Source organism: Rattus norvegicus, chromosome 3 (assembly GCF_021556685.1).
Source record: "Rattus norvegicus strain SHRSP/BbbUtx chromosome 3, alternate assembly SHRSP_T2T, whole genome shotgun sequence".
Classification (NCBI taxonomy): Eukaryota; Metazoa; Chordata; class Mammalia; order Rodentia; family Muridae; genus Rattus; species Rattus norvegicus.
Genome location: NC_141536.1, coordinates 139,925,394 through 139,941,133, shown reverse-complemented (window position 1 = coordinate 139,941,133; position 15,740 = coordinate 139,925,394). Strand labels below are relative to the sequence as shown.

The 15,740-nt window shown below is 49.9% G+C and overlaps 2 pseudogenes; one reads left to right on the top strand and one right to left on the bottom strand.

The window, feature by feature from the left end:
- Positions 1-1,235: 1,235 nt before the first annotated feature.
- Positions 1,236-3,891, bottom strand: Nfkb2-ps1 (nuclear factor kappa B subunit 2, pseudogene 1; annotated as a pseudogene).
- An 855-nt stretch (positions 3,892-4,746) lies between these two features.
- On the top strand, positions 4,747-6,475 carry LOC147995754 (uncharacterized; annotated as a pseudogene).
- The last annotated feature ends 9,265 nt before the right edge of the window (positions 6,476-15,740 follow it).

The window sequence follows — 15,740 nt, the reverse complement described above, 5'->3', positions numbered from 1 at the left end:
AGGATGGGAGGTTATTATAGGTTATCAGTTATTGATAAAAATTTAAAGTTGTTTTGTTTGAATTATTGTATATTGAGAGGAATTTAAAAATGGATTTGTTTGAGATATCGTATATATTGAGGGAAATTTAGGATTGCTCTTTTAGACTGACTATTTTGTACATATGACATTTATTGAAAATGTGATGGTTCTTACAACTATTTCTATTGTGTGTAGATTGCTAATGATAGAGCAAAGGACAATTATTTTTTTAATTTTTACTTTTTAAATTTTATTTTTCTTGACTATTTTACGTATTTACACTTCAAATGTTATCCCCTGTCTCCCCTCTGCCATACCCCCTCCCCCTCCCCCTGCTTCTGTGAGGATGCTCCCACTCCCACCCACCCACTCCCACCTCAACGCCCTGGCATTATCCTACATTGGAGGAATGAGCCTTCACAGGACCAAAGGCTTTTCCCTCTATTGATGCTGGACAATGCCATCCTCTGCTACATATGTGGCTGGAGTCATGGGTCCCTCCATGTGTACTCATTGTTTGGTGATTTAGTTCTTGTTGTATGTTAGAGCATCTTTTGTGTATGCCCAGGAATGGTATAGCTGGGTCCTCAGGTAGTACTATGTCCAATTTTTTGAGGAACCTTCAGACTGATTTCCAGAATGGTTGTACCAGTCTGCAATCCCACCAACAATGGAGAAGTGTTCCTCTTTCTCCACATCCTTGCCAGCATCTGCTGTCACCTGAACTTTTGATCTTAGCCATTCTGACTGGTGTGAGGCGAAATCTGAGGGTTGTTCTGATTTGCATTTCCCTTATGACTAAAGATGTTGAACATTTCTTTAGGTGCTTCTCAGCCATTCAGCATTCGTCAGTTGAGAATTCTTTCTTTTTAGCTCTGTACCCCATTTTTTATTAGGATTATTTGATTCTCTGGAGTCTTGCTTCTTGAGTTCTTTGTATGTATCAGATATTAGCCCTCTATCAGATGTAGGATTGGTCAAGATCTTTTCCAAATATGTTGGTTTCTGTTTTGTACTATTGATAGTATACAAAAGCTTTGCAATTTTATGAGGTCCCATTTGTCGATTCTTTTTTTTGTCTTTCCATACCGTAAATTGGGAAGGGGTCTTCTCCTTTATTTGGCCCACTGAGGTGTGGGCTTGAGGTTTAAAAGGATTTCAATTAGGCAGGGATGCTGTACAGAGGAATCAGGTGGAAGTTGATGGGGCAGCATTCAGTGCACCTGAGGCTCGGGGCGCCCATGGCAGAGCCCTCCTGGAGGCTCACGGGGTGGACACAGGTCTGCCTCCTGCTCCACTGATTGTCTCCCGTTGGCACTGTCTTCTTTCGCCTCTGTGCTGGGCAGCTTGTCTCCAGTCTCAGGAGCTTTCAGCAGTTTAACTCCCTCTTGAAGACCCATGTCAGACAAGGCTTCCAATAGCCTGACCAAGTCCCCACCAGTCAGTTTGTAACTACGAAGGAGACTGCCACTGGGGCAGGGGGTCTTCCTGTATGTGTCCACCAGGCTCCTCAGCCGCAGCCTCTCTGCCAGCTCTGCCCAGCTGCCCTGGGCTTCTGGCCCATCTAGCAGTTGCTCCAGGTTCTGCAGGGCTGCATCCCCCTCACTGACAACCCTGGCCCTGCAGGGCTGGGTGGGGCCAAGGGCGGCCCCGTGGTGTTCTGACCAGCGTTTAGCAGCAGAGTCTTCACCTTGGTACTGCAAATGAGGTCAAGAGGGGTACGGCCTCGGAAGTTTCTTTGGGTATCCGTCTCAGGCTCTTCAGAGTCTGAGTCGCTCCCCAGAGGTAGGGGGTGAGGGCATGGCTCTTCATTCTCCGTATGGATGTCAGTACCAGCCTTTAGAAGGAGGCGGGTGAGGGTTGGGGATCCAAGTCCAGCTGCCAGGTGGAGGGGTGTGTTTCCAGCAAAGGTCCGGACATCCACACCAGCATGGAGTTTGGTGACCAGATGTGTGACCGACCCCAGCTCTTCCATATCTGTGACTAGATGCAGGGGGGTTCGGCCCCCTTGTCTCTCTGCTGCCTCCACTTCAGCTCCACAGTCAATGAACAGATCCAGGCACTCAGGGCTTCGGGCATGGACTGCCAGGTGTACTCAAAATCAGGCATGTGCAACATTTGGGGCAAAGCGTGGGCTCCACTCTGCAACAGTGCCTGCAACAGGGCTCTAGCACCTACCCGGAGAGTCAAGTGGATAGCTGAGTCTCCATGCCAATCCAGCAGTGTGGGGTCTGCACCCACCTGCAGCAGGAAGTTCACCACTCCTGTCTGCCTAGTGATTTCTACCAGGTGCAGAAGTGTCTGATGCAGGTGGTTGGTGAGTTTGATGACCCCAAGGTACTGAGCCTGGTAAATGACATAGGCTAACTGCTCAAGGACACCATTCTGCCCATGGAAATGGCCAGGTGCAGCGGTGTGTTTCCGTTCTCGTCCTGTGTCATCAGCAGGTGGCGCTGTCCCGCTAGCAGAGCACGCGCGTCCTCTCGGGAGCTCTGCAGCGCCAGACCGAACAGGCGCGCTTTGTACTCGAGAGCTCACTGCAGCAGGTCGAGGGCCTGCGGCTCGACCTGGCGGGGCCTCCGAGGGTGCTCTGGTCTGCTCCGCTGCCTCGCCAGCATCCCTGTCCAGTCCAGAGCCGGCCATCTGCGCTCCACCTTCCCCACCCGGGAAACAGCCCATTGGGGCTGCACCTGATTGGTAGGGGCTGTAGGTGAAGGAGAAAAAGCCGAGGCCGCCACCTCCTCCAGCACCTCCATAATCCCTAGCGGAGCCCCCAGAACCTCCACCCATGTGGGATTCGCCCCGAAGAGTTGGGAGAAGGTAGGCAAGACCGTTCTCAGCTTCCTCTGTACTTCCTCCTTGTCTTCCACCAGAAGGTAATACGTGAACTGTTTGGAGTCGGAGACATTGCTCCGATGCTGATGCTTGCATTTTAGCTGCTCAATCTTCGTCTTGTGATAGGACGGTGTCCGGAACACAATGGAATACTGTTTATTAATGTCTGTGGGAGAGAAGTCCCCAAAGGCTTGCCATCCGTTCTCAGTCTCATAGCAATGAACCTCAATGTCATCTTTCTGTACCTTATCACAAAGCAAATAAACTTCGTTACCACCACGCACGGAACCTGCTGCCTTGTCCATTCGGGAAATCTTCAGGTCTGAGGCCCCTGGAGACTTGCTGTCGTGGATGGGCTTGAAGATCAAAGGCTTCAGGGGCAAGGAGAAAGAGCCATCGCTAGCTCGAAGGAAAGCCGAGAAGCTCAGCCGAACAATGCTCAGCTCCCTGACTTCCCTCAGCTCCTTGGCCTCCTGCTCTAGCTCCCAGCGCTCTGCCTCTGTAAGGCCCTGAGGCTTGGGGCGGACCCGCTGCCTCTGAAGTTTCTGAATCATAATCTCCATCATGTTGTTCTTGGTTACATGCAGGACACCCAGATTATTAAATTGAGCAGTCATGTCCTTGGGTCCCACAGACACAGCACACATTCCCAGTTCGGAACACTGCTTGCCCACCAGACTGTGGGCATGTGCGTGAAGTGGGTCACTGTGTGTCACCAGGTCCACCTCAATCTTGGCCGGTCCCTCATAGTTATGGATCGTGACAATCGCATAGTCTTCTGGCCCTTCTCACTGGAGGCACCTGGCGACCTCCATGGGAGGGGCCTTCACAGTCCGATCGAAATCTGAAGCCTCGCTGTTTAGGCTGTTCCACAACCACCAGATAGGGGCCTTCAGCTATCTCTGGGGCTGGATCTTTGGGCTCCACAGTGGAGAGGCTGAATTCAAAATCATCATATTCAGGGATGCCATCCAAACCTGGATCGTAGCAACGGTCCATATTTTGGGCTAGGCCCTGCTGTGTCTTGTGGCTTAGGCCTGGGTTCAACTTCCCAGAGTTTCAGACGCCCGCCTAAGGTGAAGAGAGGTGCAGGATGGGGAAGAGGGGAAGAGATCAGGATAGGGGTGGGCAAGAGGATAAGGGTGCGCAGGAGAGGGGGTTCAGAGCTAGGGGAGGGTCTGATCTCCTCCAGCCACCATGGGCGTGGTGGGTAAGATCTGGTGGAGGTCGAGATCTGGATCAGGGCTGGGTCAGGGAAGGGGCAGAAAGTTAGTGCTCTTAGGAAAATCCTGAAAATACCCCCATTTGTCGATTCTTGATCTTAGAGCATAAATCATTGGTGTTCTGTTCAGGAAGTTTCCCCTGTGTCCATGTGTTCAATCTCTTCCCCACTTCTCTTCTATTAGTTTCAGTGTATCTGGTTTTATGTGGAGGTTTTTGATCCATTCGCACTTGAGCTTTGTACAAGGAGATAAGAATGGATTGATCTGCATTCTTCTACATGCTGACCTCCAGTTGAACCAGCATGGTTTGTTGAAAATGCTGTCTTTTTTCCATTGGATGGTTTTGGCTCCTTTGTCAAAGATCAAGTGACCATAAGTGTGTGGGTTCATTTCTGGGTCTTCAATTCTATTCCATTGATCTATCTGCCTGTCTCTGTACCAGTACCATGCAGTTTTTATCATGGTTGTTTTGTAATAGAGTTTGAGAAAGGACAATTAAACAGAAAGGGGGAAGTGTCTTCAGACCCCCCCTGCCCCCAAGCTGCCCTTGGCCTCAGCCTGCTGCAGCCCACCTGTCACCATGGGCTGTGTTGCTGGGGTCCTGGTCTAGGGCAGCCGAGAGCCCTCTACATCCCGATGCACCAGGCCTGGACCTGGTGTCCTAGTCTGTGTGGTGTCCGGTGCTGAGAGTCCCCACCAGGCATGCTCGCCCCGGCCCTGAGCCTGCCCCAGCCCCTAGCACGCATGGCCGCAAGGCTTAGCAGGTGGCACAGGACACCGAGGTCACTGCCAAGGCACTGCCATGGAGATCAAGGTCCAGCCGACCAGGTGTTTACACTTACAGCAGGGCAGCGGCCAGCTTTGGGAAGACACCCTGGAAGACCCAGTGCAGAGCCCTTTGATGGGTGAAGAGCCACAGCCCAGGCCTGGCAAGGAGAACTGTGGACTTCACTGATCTCTGCCTCAGCTCCTTATGCTTCTGCACGCTGCGCAGCACCCGCAACACCCCTGTGGCGCTGTCACCATGAGTCCAGCTCATAGGAGGGACAAGAGGTTATTGACAGCTTCTCTGTAGCCAGCTACAGCACCCTGGAGGCCTTGGAGAAAGATATGGCTCTGAAGTCACATGATCAGAGGGAGAAATGGGATCAACAATCAACACCTCGTGGAAAACCCCTAGAGTCAAAAAGCTGCCCATCTGCAGAGCTGAGGGAGAACAGGCAGGACCTGGAGGTGGGCAGTCCAGGGCAGAATACGGAGCCCAGTTGTGATGAAAGGACTAGGAAGGTACAATTGCAGCCCTCCAAACAGATGTGCTCCCAGCCAGCCGCCGTTCCCAGAAAGGCCTATCCCATCCTAGAACTAGCAACAGCCCAGCCACTCAAGCCAGCATGCTTGGCCCCATCAATTGTTTCTAAGCGTGAGACAGCCATGCCAGCCCCGAGTGGCTTCTGGGTCCTGGTCAGCACCATTATCCTCAGCTTCTGCTTCCAGTCCCAGATTAGCTCAGCCAGAACCAGCGCTCAAGCCTTTCTCAGACCCACCTGCCGCTCTTGGCGCTTTGGGGCTTAAGACAGCGCCTGTGGCCCAACCACACACTTCAGTCCTTGTTGACCTCATGTCACCTCTGCTGGTCTCTATTGACCTTCTGGCACCGTTGCTAACTTTTGAAGTCATGGACCACACTGTGTCCCTGTGACCAGCCCTGTGCGGCTACCACAGGACAGCACTGCCCTCCCCCACAGTCTCTGCTAGTCTAATGCCAGCAGTGCCGGACCCTTCAGACTCTGACATTGCAACCACTCTGTCTTCCCACTTGCTGCCTTTCAGGCCAGTGCTGCTGCCCCCAGCAGGCACTCTTGGCCCCAGATCAGCAGAGCCAGCCCCATAGAGCCCTCCTGGTCCAGCCTAGCTGCTTGCAACAGTCATAAGTGGGCCCCAAGCAGCCTCAGCAATTAGTTGAAGGATTAGAACAAACTAGTTCTCCCAAGCCTACCCTGCTGAGTCCTAGACAGGCACAAGAAAAGCACCCATGTCTTAGCCTGGAGCAATCGCCCCTCATGGGCCCAAAATGTCCCCGCAGTCACTTCCGGGTCCAGACTAGCCAAGAAAACTCCTCTCCTCTTCCTCTTCCTCTTTCTCTTCCTGATCACCCTTCACTTCTGGGGCAGCCAGACCTGTAGCCCAGCCTCTCCTGAGGCTCGGTTGTCAGCTGAGAAGGAAGTCCCTGCTGGGAACGGTGCCAGCTTGTTATCCCCAGCCTTCCCCATTGGTCCATTCCTTCAGTCCCCTGAGGTCACAGAGGACTCAACACTGCCCCAGGGGTGGCCCACCAAGCCCCATCTGTGAGTCCTGGAGCCTGAGGCTTATAGATAACTTCCCGGGTGAATTTGTTATGCTGCAATAGGACTGCTCTAGTGAGAAGCAGCTCTCTTTAAGCCTAAGATGGCTTCCCCGACTGCCCCAAGGCTGTTCTCAGACTACTTTGGCTGATTGGGTCCATGGCATCAGAAAGAGAGATGAATTCCATGTCATCCCACTGTCCCCTCCATAGGTGTCAGGCCTCTTGGTGTCACTGTGCTCCTCAGATGTGCTGCTCTGTGGTGGACAACTCCTGGGAGAGGTTACACAATCACACTAAGGACTTGGAGATGCTGGCTTCTCTGAGCATCTGTTGGTCCCTCTAATGGCCAACACTGTCTCTGCAACTCTGAGTCTCTCAGGCACGTGTGCAGGTGTGAATGCTGTGTACATATATGCCTGAATGTGGTGGACATGTGTGATGAAGTGCCAGCCTACGCCTCAATCTCCTGTTTCCCCCTCACTCCCTCTTTACACCAATGCATCCCCTGCCCTGAGCACAATGGCTTAGGTGACTCAGGGCCACACGGTGGATTTGGTTGGCCGCATTTCAGGTCACAGTTTTCTTGGCTTGTGGAATGATGCTAGTGTCCACTTGAAGATTCTCCAGCTACGTGAGAGACGTGAAGGGTGATGACTTAGTGACTGCTTCCCCACCTCTCGGGGCTCTTCCTCCACCCCAGAGGCACAGTAGGGCAACTAGAAGCCCTTATCTGGACTCTTTATTCCCATTACAACAGTTCAGCCCCGATTTTGACACCTGTTACTATAGAGACATCTTTGGGCGTGCACCTGTCACACAGCCCACTCTACCTGTGAACAGGGTTGTTAACCCCCTCCCCAGTCCCATCGCTGGAGTCCAAGAGGCTAAACTGAGCCCCTGATGGGGAAGCGACCAGAGCAGAGGACACTAGTAGACTTGGACCTTCTGTTCTGGCTACCTGGGCCTCTTTGGGCTGAGTGGGCCAGGGCCCCCAGTCTAACCTGGTACCATTTACCCTGACGGGCCCCATTCCGTTGTTCAGCCTCTGAACTTAGAATTTGCGACTTATTTTTCTGATTTTAAAAATATAAGTGCCATGCCATTTTTATAACAAAAAAGAGAGGGGTGAATTAAGCAGAAACTACTAGTTTTTCTGGAGAGTTAGCGATGTCAAATGATGTTTTGCTGGGTCACATAGGCTAAAGGACGTCTTGCTAAAACACATGGAAAATGTTTTCCCGAAGCAGACTCAGGTGAAGGAGATTTTGATATGGCAAACAGGTGAAAGGACTATAAACTATAAATATGACCTGCAGTCAGCAGGAGACAAGCGTTGAGGAGTAAGGCTGAGGCTCACGAAGTCCCCTGCTCAGCTGGGGATATCCTCCCCTGGGAGCTGCAATGGCTCTGCTCAGTGGGAGCGGCAATTCCTCTGCTCAGAAGAATTCCTCTCAGAGTGGCGTGGTTCCTGAGCTCCCCTATCTCATGATGTCCTTCCCTTGGGACACTGTCTTTCTTCAGAACTGTGTGGTTCCTGGGACCCGTGTCTCGGGTTGCCCTTCCATTGGAGAAGAGACACTTGAGAATCCTACTGTGCAAGTGGAACTCCTGGGTTTCAGGCCTTCCCTGGTAGAAACAGTGCTAGCTGGCTCCTTGAAACAAGGCTTGGCATGGTGAGAGAACACTTCTCCGGAATCAGGCATGACCTTGAGGGAAGCTTGTGGTCAGTCCTGGGCACTGAATCTGCACCAAGATGAGTGTGCGTGTGTCCACAAGGGTACTGAGCCTCACCTGGGCACATCCTTGGTGCAGCACCCTGGGTACTGCTGCTGCCCTGCATGTGGCATGCTGTGTACTAAGGATGCAATGAGAGGTAGTGTATAGGCCAGCCTTGGATACTGGACCTACAGTGAGGTCAACCTATGGTGGGACCTGCATAAGAGTATGGGCACACATGACTGCATGGATAGCACCTTTGATACTGGGACTGTCATGGAGGCAGTGTGCAGCTAGGCATTGCAAAACAATGATCTCTTGGTGACACATGGCTGTTGCCCTCTTAAACTCTCAAACTGGCAGGAGTGTTGTGAAAAGCTAGACCTTTTAGTTGTCTGTAGTAGATGATGAATGGGCAGATTCAAGGGGTCCACCTCCATCCTGGGATAGAAAGGCAGATAACTGTTGAAGGGGAGGGGCATGCTCAGGCAGGGAAGATGATGCCACTGTGGACAGCTTTTCCTGACCACAGCTACCGGAGGTGTTGCTGTTCTGACACATGCTGCCATTTTGATACCTTACAGCTGTGGTAATGTTAATATGTTGATCTTAATTCAGGCTCAAGAACCAGGGCTCCAATGTGTCCCTTTCAGCCTTCAGATCAGGATGTAAAGCTCTCAGCTACCGCTCCCAAGCCTGCCACCTCTGAAACGATAGCCAAGCCCCTAATTAAATTCATCACAATAGCTGTCTTTGTCGTGGCATCTCTTTACAGTAACAGAACAGTGAGTAGATACTAATGAATAAAATTAAAAAAAAATAACAAAGGCAGAGGGAAGCATCTAGCCTTCTGGCCTGTCACAATGCACAATGCCAGTAACAGTGGCGTGATATGGTCTCCGGAAGCAGGGTGGGATGAGGAGCAAGAAATTTTGCGGCTTGAAATAGTTTCATAAAAAGGCATCTTTTCAATTATGAAGACATTGTATTCTCCAAGTACTGCCATCAGTAATATTGTTCTTAGGTATACAAGGTTCCTTTCAGAGTTTGAAGTAAGAGCTGGGCATGGTGGCTGTAATCCCATGGGATTACATGCCTGTAATCTCAGCCCTCAGATGCCGAAATGGGAGAACTCCCAGTTGGATGACATCTCAGCATATACAGCAGAGCCTGTGCCAAAATGGTATTTAACTTGATAAAACATTACCCAGTGTACACACTTGTGATGCTTGAGATGTCCTTTAGGTTAGAAATCATGAGAGTTTCTTGGTGATATTGTAATAGGGCTTGTTGTAGTCATGGTTTTTATTGCCTTTATGAAACAACATGACTAAAATCAAACAAAAAAATGGAAAGGAAAGGGTTTATTTGGCTTACATTTTCCCATTGTAGCCCATTACTGGAGAGATTCAGGACAGGAATTCAAATAGGGCAGTAACCTGGTGCAAGAAGCTGATGCAGAGGCCATGGAGGAGTGCTGCTTACTGGCTGGCCTCACTTGCGATGCTCAGTCTCTATCCTTATAGAAAACAGGACCACCAGCCCAGGGTTGGCCCTACCAGAAATGGCTTGGGTCCTTCCTAATCAACCTCTGACTAAGAAAATTCTCGTCAGACTTATCTAGAGGCTGACCTTATAGAGGCATTTTCTCGTTTGAGGCTCCCTGCTCTCAGATGACTAGTTTGTTGTCCTGCTGACATAAAACTAATTAGCACACTGTTTTATACTGTTTTATTTTGCTCAAAAATTAAGTGTCAACAAATACAATTGTATGAATTGTCCAAAACAATGTCTTGAAATCTCTACACATTGAGGAGTAGCTAAATTGGGCTAACATACATTGTCTTTGTCATTAGATGCAGGCTATGTGTTACAGTAGATGTCCTGAATGGTTCCTCTAAAATTCTATATTCTCTGACCTACCTCTCTTCAACATATCTTCCCTCACCCTTTGCCCTTCCCCCAGTGACCGCTCTTCTGTTTTGTTTCTCAGATCACACTTTTTATCTTCCACTGATTATACAGTGTCTTCCTGTGCTAGGCTTGGATCAGTTAGTATAATGCCTAGTAGATTTATACATGTTGTCACAAAGAAAAGACCATCCGTGTGTGTGTGTGTGTGTGTGTGTGTGTGTGTGTGTGTGTGTGTGTGTGTATTCATGGGGTGTAAGGGCAGAGTTCACAATATACCTGCTTCTGCTTCCTAAATACTAGGGTTACAGGCATTTGTCACCTGGCCCAGCTCTGATCTTCAATCTTCCCGTCCTTCTATCTTCCTTTCTTCCTGTTGTGTATAGATTTAAGCTCTACCCACCTTTAGCTCCAGGAAATGCCCACACTACCAGTCCCCTCCCAGCTTCCCTTGAATCCTTGGACAGAAGACACACACAAACACAGTTTGTTACTCTTCAACTTGCCTTAGGGCACAATTGCTGTTCACTGCTATCTTTTATCTGGAAAATCATGTCCTTAAAATATTTTTATCTCTGCTCCTCCCACTCCTGCCCTAAACTTCAGTGGCTAGTCCCACCTAGCCCCTCCCAAATATCCCTGATGTTTATAGTGGTAGCCACAGGCCCAGCTCCTCAGGAGACCTGACATGGCTGCTTACTTCTTCTCCCCCCCAACACATGGCAGAAACTCCCTTCCTCTTTCCTTTGTCTGCCTTTTTCTCCTGGGACCTGGAAGTCCAACTTGTACCTTCTGCCAGGCAATTAGCCCATGACTTTCTCTAATGACAAATCAAGAACCAATTGGGGAGCAGGACCTTAACAATCAGACCCATACTCCTTCCTTCCTTCCTTCCTTCCTTCCTTCCTTCCTTCCTTCCTTCCTTCCTGCCAGCCTGCTGCCTGCCTGCTTTCCTTCAGTGGCAGGATAGTGCTCTGTAAAATTCAAGCTGTTACCAGATCTTTGCAACAGGATTAATTATTTGTGAATTGTGAGCCCTAACAAGCCCCAACAGTACTTGATATTGTGAGCTTTCAATGGCTAAAGCAAGACTAATTCTGTTAGGGGGAAACAGACAACCATCCAGACCCCATTGTAATGGACACCATGGTTGTCATGGGATATAAGCAACAAGAGATTAAGGAAAGTTTACAGGAGGAAAAAGTTTGACTGTGTAATGCCAACATATTTGATGCTGAGGTAACAATCACCTAGGGAAGACACATTAATAAAATCCTAAGGCCAGGCAGTGGGACCAAACCTTGAAACATACAGGGCCAACCATGAAGCAACAAAAGGCTATAAGGAGGGGGTCTAATTGCCTAGCCTTCTAACCTTCATTTTGGACAATCAAACTGAAAATATCTGAATGGAAAATGGTAGTATGCCCCCTACCCTGATCTGCTTGATCAAGAAGACAGGTCCCATGCACAGGATCCCCCCCACCCCCCACCCCCCGCCTCACACCTCCGCACAGCTTGTCCACAAGGCTCTCTCAGGAGCAGCACCTTGGGAGAGACAGAGAACAGTGCCACCGCAGATGAAAGCTGCACCAGAGTGTCTTCAGAGGATTCATCACCGGATGTGTGCAAAGCTGGCTCTAACAATTGAAAGAGCAAGGTGTGCTCACAGGGTGTTTTATCTCATCATGCCTCTGTGGGGGAAGCCCAGTGAAAGGGCACCAACAAACTCGGTGAAAGGAACAACTCATTTCTTGCACAAACCTCACCTCAGGAGGACCTCATGAGACAGCCTCACAACATGACTACAGCTGGGTCAAAGGACAACATTACCACACAAGACAGTTCGCCTCCATTCTCCAGCAAGGAGGTTCAGGGTGAGGGTCCCACTGAGCAACAAAGAGAGTCGAGCCTGTCCTCCCCAGCTAAGCCCCAGGGACACCTTGCTCGCAGATGTCAGACTGCACCCAGGACCTCCTTTAAAATGTGGTTCTAGAAGACCCTGAAGAATGGGGTTTATAAAATGACTGTAAACTTTATGTTGCTAACTGCCAATCCAAAAGAGTGCACCTAGCCAACAAAAAAATTGTGGCTGTGGATTAAAAGGGCCCTGGAGGCAGCCATGGTAACAGATAAGTAGAGAGGCTACAATGTACTTTATCCCTAGGCTTTTTTTTTTTTAAAAAAAAAATAATGTCCCTTCCTTTAAGGAAAATATATTTATTTATTGTATGTGCTTGGAGGTTCTGCCTTTGCACCCTGTCTGTTCTGGGGAATAGATTAAGGTCCCCAGGCTTAGTAGCCAGTTCCTTTACCCAGTGAACGTTTCCTGGACTAAATAATATGCTTTGATACAAACAGATTGTAAAAGTATACATTTTAGAGGTTGGTGATAATATATGATCACACCAAAATCCATTCCCACAGTATTCTCCCTGAGTACCATCACTCTATGTAGACAGCAGAGGACAGTGTCTGGATGCTGGGCACGGATGTTGGAGAAAGGTGGGTGAAGGGATCCATGGAACACCCAGGAAGAATCAGTCTGAGGGCCCACGTCAGCACAGGGTCAGCACAGCCAAGCCTAAGTCCTGAAGATTTCTACAAGAGTCCCCTTTCTTTTGTCTGTTCAAAGAGCCCTTGGAGGCACTGTGATTCCTGGAAGATGAGACCAGAGAGTTGGTGGCAGCTTACTGAGGATGTAAACAGGCACAGGTGTGTCAGGTTGGAATTTCTCCGAGCTGGGTGCCAATGGGAAGCCATTTCTACATCACAGGTAGAAATAAAAGGCAAACTTGTGACTGTCTGCAGATGAGCAGTGTTTGTTTGGAGGCGAGGGTTGGGGGATTGTCACGCATTTTTTTTGATCCCTTGTGACCTGGGGACTGAGCATGGATTCTGGGAGGCAGCTCTGAGCTCACGACTCTCCTGCCTCTACCCTCTAGGTAGGTTCTTGATGGCTATTGGTGTCACAACTCTGCAGGCATGTACGGTGCTCCATGGAACTCAGAAAGGCTGTAAACAAGGTACCACAGGCCATCATCAGGGAAACTCAGAGGCCCTTCCATGCATGGTGAGATCATCAGCTGCCTTTCTCCAGACGTACCTGTGAACCATTAGAAGAGACAGAGGGCAATGGAAGCAGACAAGGGCCCCACAGTACTTGACTTCCTCATGTTTGTGTCCAAGACGACTACTGCTGACCAGATTGGAGCCAGAAACAGAGCAAAGGCGGTGCAGGGAAGGTCCATCTAGTGCTCATAAGGGAAGGTAGAGGGCACAGGAACAGGTGAGTCCATTGCTTATGGTGCAGCTCTCAAAACCATCCTGGCTTGCTAGACAGCTTGTTCCTTACCCACCAAGATTCAGAAACCTTCACAACTCACCCCGTTTGCTGAGTCATTATTGGTGAGCCACCCTGGTGCTCTGCAACCTGAGTCATCAGGATGCACACTTCTGTACTCTATAACCAGACAGACAAGGACACACACACACACACATACACACACACACACACACACACACACACACACACACACTTCTGTACTCTCTCTGGTCAGAGAGGGACATGCAAAGAAATGTGTGCCCCCATGTGTCTGTGCACATACATACACACACATGCACATTCACGTATGTAATGCACACTCATACTCACATGAGCATACTCCCACACTCATACCACCAGACATACCTTGTGCACAGTTGATGCAAGTGAAATCCGCTTCAAATGGAGAGAATCTGGACTTCGAACAAAGTAATTTCACATTTTGTGTAACTCTAGGTGTCCCTCCGAATCAGTTTTCTCTTGTTCCTTCCCCCATCTGACACATCGACACCTCCTCTACTGGTTCATAGGAGCCATGCAAAGCCAGCACATGCCATGGTGCACACTCTACCCCAGGGCATCTGACCACGTGCTGGATGAGGGCCACCGTCGATGTTCTGAGTAGAGCTAAGGTGAAGTCTGCAGAGTTTGAGAGTAGAATTCAGATCTCGAGCTGGTCCCGGGCATGGTCATGGATAAGAACCTGTTGAGGGAAAACAACAGCCTCCGGTCGGACAACAAGGGCTTTCCTTCGGGTGGGTTATGGTCTCCTGCCACCTTCCACCACCTAAGGAAACCAGGGAATTAAGTAGTCAGACTCATACTCCTCCTCACCTTCGCACTCTAGTATATACTAACTTTCTTATTTTCAACAGTATCTCAAACAAAGATCCATGCTGTTTCCTTTCTGATATCCTGTAGGGATGTTGCTCTTTTGAAGTTTTGTGTTCCCAGGCAGCAGGCTGAGAAAGTCTGCTGCCTTTGCAGCACCTATGACCTTGGGCTGGGGCTACCAAAGGACTTCAGGGACCACACCCAAAAGGGGACAACGCCTGAGGCCAGCTTTTTCTGCACAGTGAAGTGCTCCATAGGGCAGGAGAGGCCCCTCAAGCCCAAACTCACTGGATGGAAGAGGGATACACACATGATGCTCCCTTGCTCAAGCCACGGGGAAGGCATGATTGGCTAACACTTGGTAATTTACCAAAACCCCTTGTTTTCAGGTCTCCTCGGGGGAAAGGCTCCTGCTGATTGACAGGGAAGTGGCACCAGAGTCACTTAGTAGCACATCAGCCAGATGAACTGTGAGCAATAAGACAGGAAAAGTGTCCTGGTCCCAGCAGCACCCAGAGCCTTACCCTGACCCTTAGCCGTGACAGGAGCCTGGAGGAGGCAGCTGGGGGAACTTCCTCACTGGGGCAGTTCCTCTCTGTCCTGGAGGTAACCAAGTGGTCAGCGCAAGGTGTTTCTCAAAGCTCTTGTATTCACCACCTCTACTGCTGTGTGCATGGAGCAAGGAGAGACAGCTGGTGTTACTGACCCCTTGATCACCTAGGAATGGACACCATTTCCCCACTAGGAAGTCTCAAGAAAGACTGCCATCTTCCAGAGTCAGACATCCAGAATCCTGACAGTCACGTTGGGGTTTATGTTGGCATCACAGACAGCAGTGACAGTAGCCAATGCCTGCAGAGCTGAACCATTCTCAAGGGACTCAGAGTTTGAAAACTGAGAGGTTACTGATGTTAGGCATTGTGTGTCTGGGTAAAGATCAGCCACCTGGGAAGTGCACAGAGAACTGGGCACCATGCTGTGCCTGCAGAAGTGTCACCAAGAGTGCCATGCACAGGAACTTTGAAAAAACCTCCATGTTTGCAGAACAGAGATGAATATCTTCTATTAAAAGAAGTGTTATTGTCCACTTCAGATGCCAAATGCCACCACTATTCCTTCATACACCAACTCGTCATTGTAGTCCCTGAGTCAATGCAGCAGCAAGCCCCCCCCCTTCCTGCTCCAGCCTAAGGTCGCAGGGACATAATTCCCCACCCCCAACAACTGTCAGAATGGCAAAGAAATTGTCAAAATGTCAGCTCCTGTCAAAGTAGCTGCACTGGGACATCTCCTCAGTCTGGAGCACTCACAGGATCTGTCCACTGGGGCACATCGCCTGTCCAGACGAAGTTTCTTGACTTGAACTGTCCAAGCTGCAACACTTTTTCTCAGTCTACTGCAGTCCTGAGGCTCTGTATAAGCTCTTGACACCCATCCTGCCTCAGCCTACAGCCTTTGTGAGAGGCCACTTCAGGCACTGTGCCACAGGAGCTGTCCACAGTGGCAGCAGCTATTCTCCTGCCTCCCCAGCA